General features: G+C 45.3%; 1 long non-coding RNA gene across 2 annotated transcripts in view; it reads right to left on the reverse strand.

Annotated features, from left to right (window-relative positions):
* Nucleotides 1–389: 389 nt before the first annotated feature.
* The window catches only part of LOC108512435 (uncharacterized), a 30982-nt gene continuing 14397 nt past the window's right edge, over nucleotides 390–16974 (reverse strand). The window contains exon 5 of one of the 2 annotated variants that reach the window (XR_001880603.1): nucleotides 390–609. This is a non-coding gene — a long non-coding RNA (uncharacterized LOC108512435). Of the gene's footprint in view, nucleotides 610–16632; nucleotides 16760–16974 lie in introns of those variants that run through there. The other variant, XR_001880604.1, reaches the window with a different exon arrangement.

A 16974-nucleotide genomic window follows, 5' to 3' on the forward strand; every position in this document is an offset into this window, starting at 1 on the left:
CAGGGTGACCTTTTCCACTGATCCCCAGGGCCTTGTGGGACCACAGACACTTACACCCCACCTCCTGGGTCCTCTTAAAGGCTTGGCTTGTTCTTCACTCTTTCTAATCAAAACTCCATCACCGAGAGGCCCGGAGGTGCCCTCACCCAGCAGCCCAGGAAGCCAGGACCCCAGCTGTCAGTGATGCACAGCCCCCGAGCCAGGAGGAAGATTAATGACTTTACCCACAGAAAATGGATAAAACGGGCCCCAAAAAGACAATAAACGCAGGGCAGGCTGCGAGGAAGGCTCTGACAGTAACAAATACTGACTGACATCGCATTGTGTTCCCTTTCTAGATGACTCAGAGCTGCCAGTGGAAACACAGATTCATTTAATAAGCACTTCAGTGAGACAAAGGGACCTTTGGGGGTTAAGATTGATCTCCATCTCATGTGTGTGCACTCCATCGTACGTGTGTGTGAGAAGGAATGTCCGTGCTCAGTATTGTCCCTCTGGAAATCCAAGGAGCATGCTGTAATTTCCCAATCTTGTCTCCAGGCTTCAGCAAATTTGTCACTGGTAGAGTATCTCAGCTATGAAAATTCTCCTGCAACCAAGAATCCAGGGCTGAAAGAAAATCAGTTAGGAGGCTTAAAACACCTTTGACAAGTTTGACCTCTCCTTCAGGAACCCTGTACAGGTCTGTGTCCAGGCGAGGAACTTCCTGCTCCTCTTGTACACAGGCTGTAATGACCTTTACCTCAGAAGCATGCTGGGCCAAGTGGCAGACAAAGGAGATAGGAGCCAGGGGAATGAGACTGACAAGGAGTTTCTAGGAGAGCTGGGGCTACCTTGGTTTTATTTTGTTTTCTTCCTTCCAAATTCATTCACAAATGCTATGCTGCAGAGTCCAGGGAATCTGGTTCCCCTGTCCCAGTGCCAATACCAACAATTGTGTGATCTTGAAGGAGTGACTTGCTCTCCCTGGGCCTCACATTGTCTCACATTGAGGAATGAGAGGGCTGAATTGGGTCATGGCTAAGATTCCTTCCAGGTCTCTCCAGAGCAGAGGTCAGCCCTAACTGCCTTGTCTCTCAGACCCACACCCCAGTACTGCCTCCCTCCTAAATCTTTTTTTAAATCCCATTTACTCCACATTATACCCACTCTCAATGCCCTGGCTCTGAACCTGGTCAGAGCTTCATTATCTCCTGCTTGACTAGTACCATGACCTCCTACTGGACCCACAGAATTGTTCTCTTCCCATTCATTCTGCAGAGCCCCAGTTCTTAAAGTGTGGCCCCAGGCCAGCAGCATCAGTATCACCTGGGAACTTGTTAGAAAAGCAAATTACTGGGCCCCACCCCAAATCAAACATTTTGTGCTAGGACCCAAAGATCTGATTCTCCCAGATCCTTAGTCTGGACTCCTCCAGGCCTCTCCAGGTCCCCATCTTGCCACTCCCTTCCTTGGAAAATACTTACTCTCTAGTAACCCCAAACTTGTTATTTCCAAATACACCATGCTGTGTCGCACCTCTGGCCCCACATAAGTCATTCCTTCTAGCTGGAATAGTCCTATGACCAATCTTCACTTTGTAGGGCTAAGTGCTTCTCAGCCCTCTCAACTGAATAGCCTTTGACATCCTTCCAAAGGCATCCCTGAAGATAACAGCCCTCCAAAAAGACTTCCCTGGCTTCTCCCACCTCCAAAACTATGCACTCCTATGATTTCTTGTGTATGCCTCCAAACACAGCACATGCCACTTTGCATGGCAGGCAGGATTCTGTGATGTCCCGAAGATTGTCCATACACCCCCTTCCAGTGTACACAATTTCATAATTATGCTCTGCATAATTTCTGGGACAGTGATCATGATAGAGGCAGGAGGCAGAAAAATTCTAGGCCGACTGGGGACAGGTCCCCAGTGAAACCCCACCTTTGAGCCGAAAAGCCTGAAACCCACAGCCCAAAGTGAGAACTTCTATCCCTGTTTGCCGGCTCTCTCCCAATTGGTTCTTTCTGAATAATGTCTTTTTTCCAAAACTACCTATGGCCCACTTCACCCCACATCCTGTGCCTATAAAGACCACAGACTCAGTCAGTAGAAGAGAGAGAAGCAGCTTGACTGGAAAGAGGTGACTTGACTTCAGAGGGACAGCTGGACTTCAGAGAAGAGGCAGGTTAACTTCGGAGAGATGGTTTAACTTCAGGGAGCAGCTGACCAGAGACAGCTGCACTTCAGGGCAAGACTATCTGCACATCTTGTGCCCTCTCCAACTCCCCTCTTTGCTGAGAGCCATTTCCCATTGCTTAATAAAATGAGCATCCTTCAGGTGTCTGGGTGACCTCATTCTTCTTGGATGCCAGACAATCAGGACCCACCGAGTGTGGGTACCCAAAAAAGGCTGTCACACTGGCCCTCTTCCCTCACTAATGGACGGCAGCCACCCCATGCAGCGAGGCAAGGGGCCCACTGAGCTGATAACACACCACTGTCCACGGATGGCAGAGCTAAGAGAGCATATTGTAATATATCCCCTGGGGCTGCAGGGGTTGCAGGCACCCCCAACGGGGGCACCGCCAGGAGGCCCACACAGAGGCTGCTCCTGCTGGTGCCTGAAGCAGCCGATCAGATGCTGCATTCACTCACTTACATGCTCCCTCCTGCAAGGGGTTGTGCCCAGCAAGCTAAGTAAACAGGGCACCCCCGTTGCAAGTCTGACAAAGGGGTCGAGAAAAATCCTACATCAATTATAATGGATTATACTCCTGTAATTACATTATGTTATATAGCATATGCTATTTGGTTGACCTTAAAATAGGAAGATTAAACAGGTGGTCTTGACCTAATCACAAGAGTGCTTTAAAAACAGTGCTTTCTCCAGCTGGTTGCAAAAATAAAAGTCAGAGAGATTCAACATGAGGAAGATTCTCAGTTGCTGAGATGGAGGGACCCTGGGGCAAGGATCTAAGAGCAGCCTCTAGGAGCTGAGAACTGTCTCTGGCTGACAGCTAACAAGGAAATGGGGATTTTAGTCCTACGACCTTGAGGAACTGGATTCTGCCAACAAGGATGAGCTTGGAAGTAAATTATTCCACAGCCTCCAAATAAGAAGTCAGTCCAGCCAAAACCTCCATTTCAGCCTTGTGATACCCTGAACTGATATACCGTGATGGGTTTCTGATCTACAGAAATGTGAGCTAATGAATCAGTGTTGTTTTAAGCCACTAAATTTGTGGTGACTTTTTGCACAGCAGCAGAAAACTAATACACCTTGTATTGTAATTCTCTGTTTGTGTAGCAACTTCCTCACTGATTGAGCTCCTTAAAGACACTGCTGGCCAGGCACAGTGGCTCACGCCTGTAATCCCAGCACTTTGGGAGGCCGAGGAGGGCCGATCACCTGAGGTCAGGAGTTCAAGACCAGCCTGGCCAACATGGTGAAACCCCGTCTCTACTAAAATACAAAAATTAGCTGGGCATGATGGCAGGCGTCTGTAATCCAGCTACTTGGGAGGCTGAGGCAGGAGAGTCGCTTGAACCCAGGAGGCGGAGGTTGCAGTGAGCTGAGATCATGCCGTTGCACTCCAGCCTGGGTGACAAGAGGGAAACTCAGTGTCAAAAAAAAAAGAGACTGCTTCATTAATTCTTGCATCACCAGCAACTTACTGGGGCATGCCCAGAGGAGGTTCATAGTAAATGCTTACTGGGTGAATAGATAGATAGATGGGTGGGTGGATGGATGGATGGATGGATGGATGGATGGATGGATAGATGGATGGATGGATCATGGAGCATGTGATACCATTGTTCCAGCAGTTGCTTTAAATATGGAGGGGAATCTAACATAAAAATGGGATACAGTATGTAAATAAACAATAAAAACCAGGATGGGACAAAGTGATTTTTTTGTCCCATCATTGATTTTTGCAGCATAGAGGCCTTTTGCTGGTTAATACTGAGTGTCAACTTGATTGGATTGAAGGATACAAAGTATTGATCCTAGGTGTGTCTGTGAGGGTGTTGCCAAAGGAGATTAACTTTCGAGTAACTGGGTGGGAAAGGCAGACCCACCCTTAATCTGGGTGGGCATGATCTAATCAGCTGCCAGACTGGCTACAATATAAGCAGGCAGAAAAATGTGAAAAGAGAGACTGGCCTAGCCTCCCAGCCTACGCCTTTCTCCCGTGCTGGATGCTTCCTGCCCTCGAACATCGGACTCCAAGTTCTTCAGTTTTGAAGCTCAGACTGGCTCTCCTTGCAACTCAGCCTGCAGACAGACGATTGTGGGACGTTGCGATCATGTGAGTTAGTACTTAATAAACTCCCCTTTATATATGACTATTCCACATTAGTTCTGTCCCTCTAAAGAACCCGGACTAATACAAGCCTCTTTATCTGTTAGGAGTTTGTCCTTCATTTATCTCTTACAGCTCAACATCTTATAGCATTAAACTAAAGACATGCGCCCTTGTCAAGCAAGTGAGACCTGTTGCATATCACCAGAAGCAGCAGTATCAAAATGTCAACCCACTGCATGGTTTATAGACTCAAGATTACCAAGAAAGACACAACTCCCAGAGGCACTGTTTGGAACAGCATTTTAGAGAAAAGACAGAGCAAGGTCAGCTTCTATAGTGACCACTGGTCTCCCATGGCCAGTAAGCCAGCCCTGGAGCTGAGGCGGGGAGACTGTCTGCATGCACTCCTCTTATATTAAAGGCAAAGGATCGTGTTCTGAAGAGATATAGCAGTGGGATTGCTAGGGTGGTACCACAGGATGCACACGCTTCAGCAAAACAAAAAAGTTCATATCAAACCTAGAACAGGGAAAGATACTCCCAAACAGGGCAATCAGTCCAGCAAAGGCCGTGACGGCTTTTTATCTCTATATAGGAAAATGTTCCAGGTCTGAGGACACACTCACAGGTAACCATGCAAGGATCAATGAGGCTGCATGTAACCGCCTTTTCCAGCCCCAATGTGGACATCTATTATTGCTGTGTCTAACTCCCACTTCTCTTTGAGTCAATGTTGCCCTATGTTAATGCTGGTAGGGTTCAGTACCCAGCCTCTTACCTCAGAAGTCCAAAGGTTGGGGGATCTGCCTGTCTGTATTCCCTAGAAATTCAGACAGATAGACCCTTCATCCAGAAGCTGGAGTGAGTGGTATGAAGACTCTGGGATAGTCAGGTTTTTTTCCTGGCAGCCATAAGGGTATCTAATTCCTGGTGTCTAATGACAGGTCAAGCGCTATCCTAGAGAAGCAAAGGATGCTTCCTGGCCCAGTTGTCCTAAGAGGGTTCTTAACTCAAGCTCTCAGTTTCTGTCCACATTTCAAATTGATTCTTTAGCATCTCACTGAATCACTGAAACCTCAATAGATTCCTTTTCTGCTTAAAATACAAAGAGTTGGTTTCAGTTGTTTGCAACCAAGAAACCTGACTGATACATACTGTGATCACGCTGAACTGACAGCCAAGTGTTTCTCCTATTTCTAAAAGTCTCCAGAGACTCCATAAACTCCCTCAGTTACCTGTTGTACCAGTCAAGGTTTTTAGGTGTGGACAAAAGAACACTCCCTAGCTGATTTAAGAAGAAAATGAAATTATTAAAAAGTGTTGCTAGTTCTCTGTGAGTGTCTCTGGGAAGCCCTACAGCCAGGAACAGTGGATCAATCACACTATCCTCCAGACTGCTTTTATGGCATCCCCATTAGCATCCCAATTGACACAGAAACCACAGGTCCCACCCACAGCACTGAGCACTGTGTGTTTCCACAATCAACTCTGTGATTGCTGCATCTAGATGCTAAATATCTATGTCCCTCCTCTCACCAGAACAAATTCCTCTGGACACCTGCTTCCTAGTATCACTGGCCTCCTAAATGAAGCCAGACACAGGTGCCTCTGGTTGGAAGGAACTTAGACCTGCACTCTATACAAGGGAAGCTTGGAAAGCCCATTTCTGGCTTTCCACTTGAGGCACAGACTCAGAAAATGAGAAATTCCCCAAACTTAGAAAGGGTGTACAAGAGTGCTGGGCACCCAAGTGGCTTGACTGATACCTTGTTCATTGCAAGTAGCTTGACATCTGTTACAGCATTAGAAATGCCTGACATCCAAGAAATCCTTCCTAAAAGCTAACCAAGTGTCTTGTCTTCTGAAGTGCTCCAATTTAACCAGTCCTCTGTGTGTCTTCTTCTGTGAAATTCTACAAAAGCCTGCCACTGTCTTCCAAATGTTTGGACACTTACATTCAATCCCTCTTAACTTTCCTGTTATTCTGGTCAAGAAGCAAGAATCTTTTCTCCTTCTCTTTTCCTTATGACTCCTTGGAGTTTTAGTTGCCTCTAAAGCCAGTCTCTCAACTATTCAGACCTCTCTTCAATTGCTCTAAAAGTCCCACTTTGGTTCTGTTCTCCACCAAATTACATAACTGTTATCATTTTCTCTCTTCATGCTGTATCCCCAGTTCATACCCTTAGCTACGTTCCCCAACAAACAGCATCCCACATTGCCCAGGCTCATCCAACTCTGGTAAGTCATGCTGCCTCATGGTCAAATCACAAAGAAATTTCACAATGACCTGGCACTACAAGCTGTTCAGAGCTAAAAACACAGCAGCCCCTCCACCCCACTGCTTAGCAATAGTGCATAGCCAACTAAAAGGTATCTGGAATAAGAGGGGTTCAGAGAGAACGAAAGTGGCACACTATTGCCGTGGAATAAACTGTCCTCCAAAGACTTACACTAGCTGCATGACCTCAGGCAAGATACTTTACCTCTCTGAGCTTCAGACTCCTCATCTGAAATGTTGAGATAATAATAATATTTGCCTCATAGAATTCTTGAGAGGGTTAAAGGACAAGACAAATCTACATTGCATACGGTGAAGTGCTCACAGATGGCACCTCATAGAGATGACTTGGAGATCCAAACTGATCAAGGATTTAAAAACACTGTAAACTGGAAAAGTCCCATAAAATTTCAGGTCGTTGGCCGGGCGTGGTGGCTCAAGCCTGTAATCCCAGCATTTTGGGAGGCCGAGACGGGTGGATCACGAGGTCAGGAGATCAAGACCATCCTGGCTAACACCGTGAAACCCCATCTCTACTAAAAAATACAAAAAACTAGCCGGGCGAGGTGGCGGGCGCCTGTAGTCCCAGCTACTGGGGAGGCTGAGGCAGGAGAATGGCGTAAACCCCGGAGGTGGAGCTTGCAGTGAGCTGAGATCCAGCCACTGCACTCCAGCCTGGGCGATAGAGCGAGACTCCGTCTCAAAAAAAAAAAAAAAAAAAAAAAAATTAAGGCGTTATTAACATCATTGCAATTAATATTATTTTACAAATGGAATAAAAATACATGGTTACACCCTTGATAAATTAAATTCACTTTCTGGCAGGGTGTTAGTGCGTTTCCATATTGCCCTAAAAAATGAGGAGTGAAAAAGCATCCAATACAGACATGCCCAGAATGACTGAGCTACAGAAACTCTCAGAGTTGGTTTTCAACCCTTGCAATTTACAGTGGTAGGGACTGAGGGGATACTACCTTGCCCAAAATGGTCAGGGGCAGACCGTAGATCAGCACTCCTGCCCCTGTAAACATCACCTTGGCAGAACAGGGCTTTCACACTGGCCTTCATGGACCAGATGGTGCCCTCCCATACCCACCCGCACACCGTAGCAAGGCTCCTAAGGGGGCACTCAATGTCCAAACCACTGAGAAAAGCAAGTCTTACAGAAGCCAGAGTTAGTGAATCCTTAAACATCATTTCAAGAGCCAAGGAAATGTCCACACCAACAATGCCTCCCGGACTCTAAGTCTAACCTCCCTTGTATTAATCTGTTTAAGAAAGGTGAAAATGGGAATAACAGTTTGAGAGTGAATTTTGGAACTGTTATTATCATCAACACCATACTGAGAACTAGCCTAGCAGACCCCTAAGAGCCAGGGTGAGAGCTTGAAAGGGGAGTGGGGATACAGTAGAGTTAAATATACATTGACAAGAAGAGCAGAAAAATCCTGCAAAGATCCCAATATAATAAGAGATTATTCCATATCAAATCCCAGGGTGGGGGCCACAGAGGATGTGTGAGGCTCCGTGGAGGAAAAAGTTTACAAGTTAAAGAGTGGGCATAGTCGCCAGGTGCGGTGGCTCACACCTGTAACCCCAGCACTTTGGGAGGCCGAGGCGGGTGGATCATGAGGTCAGGAGATCGAGACCATCCTGGCTAACACGGTGAAACCCCGACTCTACTAAAAAAAATACAAAAAATTAGCCAGGCGTGGTGGTGGGCGCCTGTAGTCCCAGCTACTCGGGAGGCTGAGACAGGAGAATGGGGTGAACTCAGGAGGCAGAGCTTGCAGTGAGCTGAGATCGCACCATTGCACTCCAGCCTGGGCAACAGAGTGAGATTCTGTATCAAAAAAAAAAACAAAAAAAAAGTGGGCATAGCCATCCCTCCTTCCAGGCTCAGCCCAGCAGCCCCTCCTCTGGAAGTCTTCCCGGGGTCCCCAAGATTGAAGGAGACATCTGCTCTCAAGGAGGTCATAGCATTTTGAGCCACCCTGTCATGGTACTTCTATCTCACCAGCTGTGAGCTCTGGGAGTACAAAAGTAGGTCCAAAAGTAGGTCTTATTGGCTCACCAGCATGCAGCAGAGGACCTGGCAAAGTCTACCAGTTGGATCTATGAAGGGCACCTCAAGTTGAGGCAAGCTTCCTTAATATATTTACAAGCCAGACTTGGAGTAAAGGCGCTTTAAGCCAAAGCTATTTCTCCTGAGATCTGGAACTCTATTGATTCTCAAAATTCCTTTAAATTCATAGAAGACAGATGGAATCCATCAGCTGCAAGGAGATAATACAAGAAGAACCTCTCCGACTAGCCCAGGAGTTCAACACCCAGGAGCTGCATCTTCAAAAATTCTAAAGAGGAGGGATAGGAACATGGCAACCTGGGTGAAGAAGGGCTGGGGGCTTATCATAGAGGTGGCTTTGCATAACTGGCACTCAGTTTTAAACTGGATTACATGTTTCAGGCCAACTTTTTAAAAACAGAATTTTATTTGAAATGATTTTATTCATACTTTATATAAGAATAAGAAACTTTCAGTGGTCCCTATCTAAGAATATATAAGTACACATAAAGAATGTATATGTTGGTGTTGGGGGAGTCTGAGAAGTCTCTGAAGTTAAAGGGAGGGCTGTGCCCCTATATTCCCACTATAGACCTGCCCGTTTTGAAGACACCCAACCTGAGCCCAAGTGCATTTCTCCTGCTTGCTGCCTTTCTCTTGAGTCACAAAATGAATCTTCCAATTCTACCACGGAAATCCATGGCTTTCACCAAGAACTCACAGCAGTGCCCAAATGATGGAAAACTGAAGCAGAAAGAAAACACATCCCATCCAAACACAGGCCTTTATGTGGGCCTTACTGTCTGCAACACCAATTCAGAAAGCTGCTATCGATTTTCTATGGAAAAGGGGACTAAGGAACTGGAAAGCTCGTGGGGGAGTCAGGCCAGAGGGAAGATAATATCTCATCTCTCTGTATTATCTTTTCCACAGTTCAAAATCAATTAGTGATGAATTTCTCTGGAAACTTTTTAAACAATGTTGTTTCATTAAAGATCTGTGCAAGCACCATCAGATTTGCTCTCCAGGTGTGAATTAGAAAATTAGCCTCATCTTTTAATAATTTCCTCCTTTGTAACATTACATCAGTCTACACAATGTCTAGTGCCAGCTGAGTTGGAGCTGGTGGGAAGTACATAATTCCTTTTTCCTTCCAGTAATACAAATGAAAGCAGGGAGGATGGAAATTGTGGCGCTTCCTGCAATGGGAGCAGGAGACAAAATAGAGGAAAATCCAGGAGAGGCCAGGAAGAGGAACTTCAGAAGACACATCTGCAATGGCTACTGCCAGTAAATAACAAAGAAAAAGAGTAGAAGATGATCAGAAGATTACAGTGCCTATGAAAGGGGCTGAGAGAGGCTCAGGCCAGCCTGTTGCCGCAGCAGTGTGCTGCCTAGGTGAGGCCAGCTGGGAGACTTTCTAGAGTTGTTTTTTGTTTTGTTTTGTTTTGCTTTGTTTTGTTTTGTTTTTTTGAGATGGAGTCTTGCTCTGTCACCTAGGCTGGAATGCAGTGGCTCACTCGGCTCACTGCAAGCTCCACCTCCCGGGTTCATGCCATTCTCCTGCCTCAGCCTCCTGAGTAGCTGGGACTACAGGCGCCTGCCACCATGCCCTGCTAATTTTTTTGTATTTTTAGTAGAGACGGGGTTTCACCGTGTCAGCCAGGATGGTCTCGATCTCCTGACTTCATGATCCGCCCACCTCGGCCTCCCAAAGTGCTGGGATTACAGGCGTGAGCCACCGCGCCCTGCTGAGACTTTCTAGAGTTGTATAATCCCAGACCTAATCCCCTTGATCAGCCTGTGCCACAGGTAGTAGGCTAGAAAGGAGGGTGCTGTTCTGTGAGTGAGGAGGGAAGTTACTGTGGTAGTCACAGTGCCTGGCCTGGCACCACAGCATGCAACTGCTTTATTTCCTGCCTCCTTCAACAGAGGGAGATGAACCCTCATTAATTCAGACTAATTTGCTGGAAGGCCAACCTAATAGACAGTAGTAAGATGCTGTTAAAGGATTCCATTTTATCACTTTCATTTACACATAGTAAAAGGAACTAAGTCTGCCTTTGATGAATAGATAAAAATAATCAGGAGTTAGCTCATTAAAACACAATTTAAAAATAAATTAACTAACATTTTATCGATTGAATAAAATTATATTAAAGCTACACTGTGACAGGCAGAGCAAACAACCAGGTCACCATCCCTGTCCTCAAGGATCATGCAGTCTGGGTAGAAGAGCCAGGTTTGGAAGAGGAAGTAAATGTTGCAACAGGGTAGAATTTATGTTATTGGAGGTCAGCTAAGAGAAGGATGGTAAAGGGAAGGGGGAAGGTGCACCTTACCCAGAGGGAGCAAGCTTAGCAGCCAGGGGAAGCTTTTTTGAAGTGTTCCTGGAAATGGGTCTTGAAGAAAAATTAGAAGTTAACTAGGTTGGGAGGAGGTAAGGGGAAAGGGAGAGGTAATGGGGAAGGAGGGAAGAGGACCACATGGCCATTCCAGGCATTCATCTAGTAGTGTATGGTTTGCAAATCTCATAGTTTACCCATGTCTCTCATTTTAACTTCGTAACAGCCATGTGAGGAAGGTGCTGTTATTTTACTCTATTGTAGATAAAAGCAGAGCCCATGTGACTCCCCTACCTCAACTGGTAAAGATAGGAGCCAAGGGCTGGAATCAAGGCTCCTGGACCCTAAAACAATACCCTGCCAGGATTCTAATGAAAACCACAGACTCTCTTCTCAGAAAAAAAAAAAAAAAAAATGCATATATGCTCACACACAGAATAACATTTCACATACAAGTCAATATTCAGAAGCCCGGAAAAGTGGGATCAGCCCAAGGATTCTAGCTAAAATACCCTCCTCTGAACAGTGTGTACTTACACTGTAATCATCCTACATTGTAGACTTCTAGGTTGATCTAAGGATTCTATTTTTAATTGGGTAAATGGTCATTCCTCTTCTAAATCTGTTTACCCTAGTGCTAGTGAGCCTCACATCCAGGGATCAAGCATGGGTTGTTCAGCCCTACATCTGAGCAATCTCAAATTGTACACTAACTGTGTCTTGCCCAAAATGGTTTCCGTCTGCTGAGGCCCTAGGGATCCAGAGTTACAGGTGCACATTTAGCAGAGAGGGTCTGGGTGGGAGAGCAGGTAGGTAGTCAGGGTTGATGAGGTTGGGAAACTCAGTAGAGAAAAGCAGGCAGGCATCAGAGGAAAGAAATCCTCTGGTTCCTTCTCCCCATCTCCAGGTCTTACAATATCATAAGCAGTTCCCAAGTTATTCTCCTAAGCTCTGAGGCTCTGCTAGGAATAATTCTCCCTCCCCCTGCAGCAAACCCTCCTTTTCTCCAGACTGCAGGGTTGTATCTTCCTGTTTACCCCCTAGGCACAGTGTGGCTCAGTGCCTGGCCCACAGCAGGTGCTTAATAAATATATATTGAAATGATGTATGGATGTGCCATATCTGCCCATCACCGATTCCAGATCATCTCTGGAAGTTGCAGAGAAGAAAAGGAATTGAAAAACATCTCTCTTCCCTGTGCAGTTTTCACATCATCACAGCACATTTCCAGAGGTTTATCTCCCTTACCTGGGTGTCCACAGACATGATGATCTCATAGGCTTGTTCACGCACCAGCTACCTTGCCGCAGGCCATCCCTCTGCCCGCAGCTGGTGAGGTCTCTGTGGGTCACAACCAGGCTCCCAAGAGGCTGAAATCCCCTCCTTGTGTCTCCTGGTTAGCAAGCAGCCAGCCTGCCCCGCCCACAGTCCTCTTCCCCTTCCATAAGGACACCAACTGGGAAAATGCAGAATTTAAATGATCCCACAGGAAGAAAATCAACATCTCTTAGAGACCAAATTCTAGGACCAGAGTAGAAATTGAACATTCTGGAAGCAATAATTGGTCTCATTTATCTAAATTTAGAAGGTCTAGAAAGGGAAAGAGTAACTATTAAGACCTGTTATTTAGAAGAAGATAAGCCTTTAATCAAAGAGATGAGTCAAACCCAAACTCCAACCAAAATCCTGCTCAAGTCACGGGTTTGAAATCTAAGTTCCTCTGGGGATAAAAGTCAGATTTTATTTAACTTGAAAATGAATAAGAACGTTTACAGAAAAAATAAACTCCACCAACAAAAATAGGCCAACTGATAACTAAAAAACACCAAAAGTCATTAGTTGCAAATCAGAATATTTTGAATAAAAATGATGCCTATGAGCTGAGAGACAGCTGAGTTCTTTGAGTTCACGGTGCTTTGAAATCACCTAGGACATGGAAGCAGATCTGGTGAATAGGCACCCACTGCGTTGCACTCTGATATCAGCCCCACCCTAGGTTTCCCTAGATGGCCTGGGTCATGCAGCTTATCGTCCCCAGCCTCAGTCTCCTGAACAGCAAAGTGGGATTGATAACCCCTCACTTCTTTCATCTTCAGTTCAGTTTCCTTTAACAAACCTTTCCTGAATGCCTGCCCTGTGCCTGGGGCTGTCCTAGGTAATGTCAATACAAAAATGAACAAGACATTGTCCCTGTCATTCTGGAAACCCACTGTCAATGTGTAAGGGTGATGGTAGAGAGATGTCCAGGGTCCTAAAGCCTGGGGCTTGGGGGAAGTAGCTAAGTGGGAGCTTGCAGGTGAAGAAGAAGGGAGGACATTCCACTCAGAAAGAACCTCGAGGGGAGCACGGAGAAGCAGGAGGTCATCTAGTATGAGGGAGGAGCCCAGGGGATTGGGTTTCGTCAGAGCCCAAGGGCAGGAGAGGCAGGACGGGGCAGCCCATGAGGCTTCACAGCTTGGGGAGGCACCAGGCCAGAAGCTGTGAGAGTTGAGCTAAGCATTTTAATGCTATCCTGCGGGTGGAGAAGTGCCATCTTAGGGTTTCCAATATAAAAGTAACAGCTGTTTTGGCATTTTGGAACAATCATTTTTCCACAAAAAGGTATTGGGAAGACAAAATAAAATAACAAAGGAGAAAAGGGGCGAATCTAAAAACAATAAAAAGCCATCATGAAATTGACTGCAAAAGTGACTTCACTTAAGAATAAGGATCCCTGTTAAGAGTGGCCCCAGCCAGCTGGTGAGCTATGGGCCTGAACTCAGGAAGAAGCTGAGGTCCTCTCAGCACCCTGCCACAGGATGTTGAAGACATATGTCCTCAGCCTGTCTTGCAGCCCCTGCAGGCTCCTGCTGAGATTTCCTTTACTGGGTCTGTAAGCTATCTCTGGTCTGATGTATGCACCTTCATACCAAGTGGACCCTTTGGTAATCTGTACCTGGTACAGTCCACTGGGTGAACTCAGTGCTCTCCATCAGTGTTTTGCTGATCTTCATAAAGTCCAAAAGGATAACATCCCTCGAGTCTTGTTAAGGATGCCTGAACTGGGAGGGTCCCAGGTACTTATAAAAAGTCCAGATTCAAAGGCCAGGCGCGGGGGCTCATGCCTGTAATCCCAGCACTTTGGGAGCCGAGGCAGGCTGATCACTTGAGGTCAGGAGTTCAAGACCAGCCTGGCTAACATGGTGAGTCACGAGGTCAGGAGATCAAGACCACCTTGGTTAACACGGTGAAATCCCATCTCTACTAAAAATATAAAAAATTAGCCGGGCGTGGTGGCAGGCAACTGTAGTCCCAGCTACTCAGGACGCTGGGCAGGAGAATGGCGTGAACCCGGGAGGCGGAGCTTGCAGTGAGCCAAGACCGCGCCACTGCACTCCAGCCTGGGCGACAGAGCGAGATTCTGTCTCAAAAAAAGAAAAAAAAAAGTCCAGATTCTGGCCCAGCATGGGTGCATCTGCACGTACACACAACATGAGTCTCAAATAGGGCCTGCCTAACCACCTGCTATAATGAAATTCTATGTGTTGTGTAAGTCATTATTTCTAACTATTGAGCTTCTGGAAATTCTACACCTTTCCAGATAAAAGATTGAGAGCTAAAAATGATAAGTCAGTCACAGAAAAATAGCTTCCAAATGCTATTTCTCTCTTGGTGTCTCTATTTATCTCTCTTTATTTTCCTTCATAATACTTATCACAATCTGATGATCTATTATATACCTGTATGTTTGTTCATTATCTCTGTCTAAAACTGTATAAAAGAAAAGATTCTGTCTATTTATTGCAATACCCTCAGAGCCTAGAACAGTATCTGGTCAAAGTAAAGTCTCAATAAATATATGTGGAATAAATAAATGAGTGACAGTAAGACACCTATAATCCACTAGAAGCCTTGATTTTTTTTTTTTTTTTTTTAACTGTTCACTACCTCACCAAATGAGGAATTGGTACCGATTAGGGGGAAAAGCACAAATGACTGACAGGTTTTATTGTATTCATTCATTAACTCAAAAAAAAAAGTTTTTGAGAACCCACAATATGCCAGGCATTTAAAGCAGCTTCAAAACTGGTATACAGGTTAAAAAATAGACAGTCAGTTTCAAACAAGGGAAGGGAGTATTGTGAAATCTGTAGCCTTCAAAATAGGAGGTCCAGGTCTCATACATCCTGGAATGTGAGGGAATTTCACCAAAATTACTTATTCACCATAATAGCAGAGGTGGGAGAGCAAGATGAAAGCTATCGATTGCCATAAATAGCTCTCCAAATCCTTTCTTTCATAACATCAATCATTTCAAAATAACCGAAAAATTAGGAGAAAGTCCCTAGTCAGTACAGAGGATACAGTGACTTTTAAAGAACTAAAATGCCAGGCAGAATTGAGAGCTTTCAGCCTGAATACCAAATAGAAAGGTGCAAGAATACTATTGATGGAATGCATGCAGCTATAAGAAAAGCATTTGATATAGTGGTATAAAGTGTTACACTCAAAATTAATTCAAATTGGCTTAGTAAGGAGTGCTGCCACATAAATTTAAAACTCGCTCAAAGTCTGCAAACAAAGGGTGAAGACATGGAAATGTATTGGGTTGGGGGAGGCAGGGTGCACAGGGGTCATCTTTATTAATGATCTGAAAAACAGAGAATAAACAGCATGTTAATGAAACTTGCAAATGACGCTAATTTGGGAGGTGTTGCTCTGATCACTGTGGACAGAGAGGGAATGTAAATGAACATTAAGTGGTAATAAATATGAAGAGGAAATAACACAATGAGATTCAAGTCAGAAAATGCAAACCATGCCCAATGCAGTGACTTGCCCACTCCCACCCCAGAGCTCTTTGCCCCTTTTGTTTGCAGGATGGTGCTGTGGAGGAAAAGAACATAATGCTAACGCAAAAAGGTTTAATCTAACAAAACAGTTCTTGCTTGTGCAATTTTTTTCACCGGCCCTTTAAAATTCCACAAAAGGCTTTCCCTGGATTCAGAGCAAGAGTAGTGCTCTTAGATGATGAGGCTCCATAAATTACAGTGCAGGAGAGGCTGTTAAAAGAAAACAACCAAATAATGAGGGGAATGGAGAGATTGATTTATAAGAAATGACCCAAAGGGGTAGATGTTTGTTAATTGATGGCTAAGTGGTAACATGATAATGACCTGCTGAGATCTCTCCATGACAAATAACCAAGGGAAGGAAATATTTAGTATCAGACGAGGAACTTCTTCATTCTCTCTGGCAGGTAGTGCCTCTCCCTGGGGGCTGCTATTGCACTGAGTTTTACCGGCCCAGTTCTCATGGACTTCACCTCTGAGCAGCCCAACTGCTGGCCCTCTTCACCCTCCATAGTAAGATGATAGAAGAGACACTTTCTAAACACCCTCACTGCTTATCCCCATGTGCACTGCTTGTCACACCCTCCTCACTTTTGCTCCTGATCTGATGAAAGGCATCAGTTCAGGCGAAAGAAAGAATTCCAGCAGGGCACAGACACACTGGGAGTGGACAGCAACTCCAGCAAAAGGACGGGGTAGGAGGTGAGAGGCCTCAAGCAGCCATCCCCTTCTCAAACAAGCCTCCTCCCACTGCAAGAAAATGAGTGTCATAGCTCTATGCAAATAGATAATTGTATGTAAATATGAGTTTTGATATGGTTTTTATTTCCCAGCAGGTTCAGCCACCCAAATTTATGGCTTCCAGCCGGAGATCTCTCTGGGCTGCGCCAGTGACAGATTGTGGATGGAAACTGTGCCAGATAATGTCTTGAGCTTCGTTCAATTCAGAACCCTAGGAAATCAAAGGGAAAGGAAGCTTAGAGGCTGTTTGCCCCACTTCTTTGTGTTACATTTGAGGACTTAGAACTTAATAAAATTTGTTGAATGTATATTTCCCTGAGGACAGGCTGCCGGGGATTGAATGGCATTGTCTTAGTAGTAACACTAGCAGCTTAATAGAGACCTTGGCTAATTAGTCTCTGAGACCCAAGCAATGGTCTTCCCTCT

The sequence above is a fragment of the Rhinopithecus bieti genome, unplaced genomic scaffold, assembly GCF_001698545.2.
Source record: "Rhinopithecus bieti isolate Rb0 unplaced genomic scaffold, ASM169854v2 scaffold_30032, whole genome shotgun sequence".
Classification (NCBI taxonomy): Eukaryota; Metazoa; Chordata; class Mammalia; order Primates; family Cercopithecidae; genus Rhinopithecus; species Rhinopithecus bieti.